This window comes from Cervus elaphus, chromosome 18 (assembly GCF_910594005.1).
Source record: "Cervus elaphus chromosome 18, mCerEla1.1, whole genome shotgun sequence".
NCBI lineage: Eukaryota > Metazoa > Chordata > Mammalia > Artiodactyla > Cervidae > Cervus > Cervus elaphus.
In genome coordinates, this window is record NC_057832.1 from 84,512,629 (window position 1) to 84,518,682 (window position 6,054).

Consider the following 6,054-nt stretch of genomic DNA (forward strand, 5'->3'; position numbering starts at 1 on the left):
AATAAGGGCCGGAGGATTCCTGACACAGGGCTGCGCTCCCTTGCCTGCTTATTGTATCTCTCACTCCTATGCTAATGAACTCACTCTTTCCTGTCACTTAGCCCCTCATTGATTCTTTTTGGTCTCAGGTTCGAGACCAAAGGACCTGACTATCAGTAAGTCCTGACACTAGGTGAGCAGTTTTAATTAAAAGACAGTGCGTTCAAGTCCCCTTCTAAGTCAGGGATTATGGATTCAAGTCCCAATCTGCAGTGCAGCTGTGTCTGAGTCCCATCCTGTGGGTTCAAATCCCAGCCTGAGGTTTGGCTGTGTTCAAGTACCATCTGAGGAGGAGTATGGTTTCAACAGTACATCTGTTTAGGGCAGGAGAATTGCTGGAGAGAAGTCCTTGGTGACAGTCACCTCCAAAGAGTTTGTAAAAATCCCAGTCCAAAATTAAGATCATATATGTATTTCTCAGGGCTTCCCAGGTGGCACTAGTGGTAAAGAACCCATCTGCAATGCAGGAGACATATAAGAGATGCAGGTTTGATCCTCGGTTCAGGAAGATCCCCTGGAGGAGGGCATGGCAACCCACTCTAGTATTCTTGCCTGGAGAATTCCATGGATGGAGGAGCCTGGTGGGCTACAGTCCATAGGGTCGCATAGAGTCGACTGAAGCAACTTAGCATGCACACGTGCATGTTTATCTCAAATTCTTATAATAGGAACTGTTCCACCTGGGTTCCACTAGTGATTCCTTGCTAGTCAGAACCATTTCAGGATCTCCCGCACAGAATCAGCAAGTTGCTTATAAATTCATTTGGCTTTTATTGCAGAAAGTCTGCAAGTGAGAGGTATTTTTCTCACTGTGTTTTGTTCCATCCAAATCTCAAGCCCTATTTGATCTTAAGACCCATGAGGTTCTGATTTCTACTTATGGTCTCTTAACAGAAATGCAGAATCAAGTTCCAGTTCCCTTGCCCCAAGCCATCTGAGTGCAATTTTAAGGCTTTATATCGCTCCTTGGTTAGAATTAGTCTCATGGCTCCATCTAACTCCATAACTGGCCTGAATCTATGGCACTAAATGGAATGTCTGGAGGGTCTCACTGTCTCTGCCCCTTAAGGGCTTAGAGGGGTTCATCATTCTGTAATTATTTATTGAGCACATGCTATATGAGCACTGGTATAAGATACTGGGGAAACACGTTAAAGAAACAGTCCTAGATGGCATTACTTGGAGGACATTGTAGTTTTAGAAGAATCTCAGGCAGAAACAGGAGAGTGCAGTATCCCGCATGCCTTGGCTCTTTATGAAATCCTCAGAGATACCACCTGAAGACGGGGGCACTGCACAGGGTCTTGCGTGTGTAGATAAGAATGGTCAACTAGAAAAAAATGGAGAGTAAATGCAAATGTGGCCTTATTTATACACAGGCAGGGGAAGTTTCAGAACACCAGAAATATATCTACATATTCTAAAATTTTGAATGTAAAATTTGAATATGTAGAAATATATCTATATATTCTAAATTTTTGAAGGGATTACTATATTTTCTATTGTATCAGAAAAAAATCTTCATGTCCATCTGGATTGCCTTTAAGATCTAGAGGGACTCCTCCCTTCCCAGGAGATACTGCTTAGGAAAACCTACCCCAATTTGTAAAAGGAAGCAGTGGCTAAAGTGGCCTGCCCAGAAAAATGGTTCAACTTCTGCCCTGTCAATTTACCTCTCCATCTCCCGCATCTTCCTCCATAACCTATACTGGGATTTCTTTATTGACTCCTTTTACCGACCCACATTTTCTTTTCTCCCTGCAAAATGTACTCACCAATGCTAAATACTCACAGCTGTGGTATGGCACACCCACTTTTGTTCCCACCAGTGGAACAGTAAATTTACCAAGCATCAGTGTAGTGGGTGGACTTTTAAGGGTTGAATTGTGTCCCCCTAAAAATGATCTGCTGATGTCCTAACTCCTAGTACCTCAGGATGTGACCTTATTTGGAGATAGAGTCTCGACCACAGAGTCCTCAGAGTAGACTCTAAGTCAATATCATTGATGTTCTTATGAAAGGGGGAAATTTGGACAGACATACACAGAAAGAAGATGGCCATGTAAAGACAGAGAACTGGAGTATTATGTCTACAAGTCGGGAACACCAAAGATTTCCAGCAAATTATTTGAAAGTAGAGACAGGCAAGGAACGATATTTCCTCTTTAAGTTTCATAGGAAATGTGGGCCTGCTGATACCTTGATTTCAGACTCTAGCTTCCATATCTGTGAGACAACAAATCTGTGTGGTTCTCAATCACTCAGTTTGTGATACTTAGTTTGGCAGCCACACAAAGCTACCACAGTGTGTATACACCAATGCCAGTTATATTAGTCATTGTAATTTAAGTGAATATGTCAACCAAAGAATTAATGCAAAAAGGAGCTGTTAAGAGAGACTGAAGACTTAGAGAATGAACTTATGGTTGCCAGGGTGAAGGATAGGGGAAGGGAGAGTAAGGGAGTTTGGGATGGACACATACACACTGCTATACTTAAAATGGATAACCAATGAGGACATAGTGTATAGCATATGGGGCTCTGCTCACTGTTCCACGGCAGCCTGGATGGGAGGGGAGTTGGGGAGAGAATGGATACATGTATATATGTGTGGCTGAATCTCTTCACTGTTCACCTGAAGTTATCACACTATTGTTATATTGGCTATACTCCAATAGAAAATTGGAGAAGGAAATGGCAACCCACTCCAGTATTCTTGCTTGGGAAATCACATGGAAAGGGGAGCCTGGCAGGCTACAGTCCATGGAGTCACGAAGAGTTGGACATGACTGAGCATGCATGCATACACACACAAGAGAAAATAAAAAGTTTAAAAAATTTTTTAAAAGGGAGCTGTTATTTCTAAGATTTAAGTTGAATGCTTTGAAAGACATGATAGAAGTGAGTCTTTGAAATACCTGCTGTTGAATTACACGTAGGCAAGCAATTGTAGTCTATTGGAAGGGAAAAAGGTAGGGTTCTGCACTCAAATTGCTAAAAGCAAATTTTTCACAATGCCTGGTGTGGTTCATGTAAGAAAGATGTTATAAAACTCTAGTCATCAGCCATACACTCAAACAAATGTCTTGAACCTATAGAAAAAATTGGCAAACAAATATACACTTATGTGTCTTAAAATATATGAGATATGTGCATGCTATCCATGCTAAATCACTTCAGTCGTGTCTGACTCTGTGAGACCCCATAGACAGCAGCCCATCAGGCTCCTCTGTCCACAGGATTCTCCAGGCAAGAATACTGGAGTGGGTTGCCATTTCCTTTTCCAAATCTTGATATGAAAACCATACAAATATGAGAAAGAAAAATTGTAAGCCCATTTCTTAAATATAGATGCAGAAATCCAACTAAAATACCAGCAAACTGAATTATGCAGTGAATAAAGATAGTGAAATAAGATCAAGAACGTAAAGGTGATTTAACACTAGAAAGTCATAACTAAACTAAAGCAAGATCTCTGAAATCTTCCAGAAATCGGTCACCGAGTATGTGCATGTTACTTAAAGCTAGTTCTCTGCCTTTACTCTTTTGGTTAATTCATCATTTATGTGCTGATCACATGAGTAAGAGGGACTCTACTGTATTGTTATGGAAAGTTTAGAACTAGATATGAGTTTGAAACTTGGTTCAATGAACTATGCATCTTGTGCAAGTTTCCAAATTTTTCTAAGCTTTAGTTACCTCATTTTTATAGAATGGGAATAATAACACCTGCAAACCACATTGTGAAATTAAATGAAACAATGTATTTAAATTGTCTAGCAGTATTAGATGTGCTTCTGTTGAAAGTGGGAGAAAACTGAATCTACTGTGACTTAAACAAAAAGAGCATGTACTGGCTCCTGACAGTAACAAATTCTGAGGGTAGCATTGGCTCCAGGCACAGATGGACTCAATGCTATAAGTAACATTCCAGAACCTGGTTTCTCTGTCTACATCAGTCAACTACTCCTTGTTGGCTCAGTTGTTAGACAGAATCTCCCTGAGGGCCACAGAAGGCATTTTTTCCATATCCTCCCAAGTTCAAGATTGGGGCAAAGAGTCCCTGCTTTACTTTCAGAGCCCCATCAAGTCCTTGGCTGGGAGACGACTCCATGCCTATCTCTGTATCAGTCACTATCCCAGAGGAAAGCAGTGATTTGATTTGGGAGGATGAGGTCCTATGTTCTACACAAAGAATGTGGTTTGAGTAAGGGCAGGGGGCTCTATCAAAAAACAGTAACAGTATCAAAAGCACGGGGGATGAGTTTGGGGCAGGTAGAAACACTAAATGTACATACACTAGCTTTGAGATGATGCCTCTTAGACAAATCAGCATTAGCTATCTCTGTTGTGTCTCACACCTCCAGCCCCTAACTCTGACTCCCACTTTGGGTCTAGCGAGGGTGCTGACTTCATTAGAGGAGATGCCCTGATCTTCCCTCTGCTTTCAAGTCCTTGACTGTGTACCCCAAATCTGCCAGACCAGATTTGGCAAATCTGGCAAATTTGACCAGATATGGCAAATCTCCTCTGGTCCTGTTCTTCCAGCTGCCTTACCCTTCACCCTCACCCACTACTCTTAATTCCAACCTCCTTTAAGTTTCAAGGTTGCTCTTCAATTCTAGGCTATCAGGATGCAGTAAAGTATTAAATTCTTCACAGGTTTCATGACTTTGTTTACTTCTTATCTTTACTCTTTAGTCTTTCCAAACTCAGATTTTTATTTAAGCCACACATAGAAATGCATCTATCTCCTATCACTTGCATTGGGAAACTGGACTTCTCTACCACTTTTTCTTTAATTGTTTGGAGTAGATGTCCACCCAGTAATCATAATTGGCTGTAAATTGAATACTGTGGTACAAACTACTCATCAACCTCAATATCCATTCTCCCGCTTTTGGTGCCCCAGATTTTAGCTGGGCACACTCTGCTCAGAACAGACCATGTTACCTAGTCTTGGCAGCCAGATGTAGTCATGAGATTAAGTTTTAGTTTGGTATAGGTGACTTATACAATTTCTTTTTTTTTTAGTTCTACCACTTTATTGCTACCAACCCATCTCCCTCCACCCTTGTGCACACATGCTCAGTCATGTAATCCCATGGACTTCAGCCCGCCAGACTCCTCTGTCCATGGACTTTTCCAGGCAAGAATACTGGCGTGGGTTGCCATTTCCTTCTCCAGACTTATACAATTTCCAAATCATTTTCTTAAAAGGAAAGGGTTTTTCCTTCCCACTTGACTTTCGTATCACTAGTTTGTTCTTGCGTGTTTCTCTTCATACATCCCTGACTAATTCAACTCGGTTATTCTCACTAGTTATCCTTCCTCCAGAGGATTCTTCCACGCATTCCTTCATACAGGTAATTACACTCTTGGTTCTCTTTCAGTCTATCCTGGAGTCCCATAGATTCCCAAGGGTTTTGTCGTACATCATATCCTAATGACTTCCAAGGGTGTACCTCCAGGGATCATTGCTCTCTTGAGCTCTGACCCTGTATGCCCAACTGCTTATCTTGTTCCAGGTGATTTTATAAACCTATCATTCTCCTTGTGTTCATTAGTTGGAATTCTTCTATTCAGAAGAAGTTCCTTTCTTCAACTGAAATATATGTCGAGAAAATGCAGGTGAATGCTTATTTGTTACTCATCTATTTTCTGAATACTATATTGGTGCCCTAACAGCCACCAAAGGGATCAGTGAATTTGTTTTCTTAAGTACCACTTGCACAGCAAAAGAAACAATTGACCAATGAAAAGGCAACTTCAGAATGGGAGAAAAGAAAAAAGAAAAAAAGAATTGGAGAAAATATTTAAAAACAGTATATATGATAAGAAGTTAATATCCAAAATATATAAGAAACTATACAATGCAATAGCAAAATAATAATAATAATAATCCAATCCAAAAACAGGCAAAGGACTTGAATAGACATGTTTCTGGAGAAGACACAGAAATGGCCAGAAAGTACACAAAAAGCTACTCAGGGTCACTAATCATCAGGAAATGGA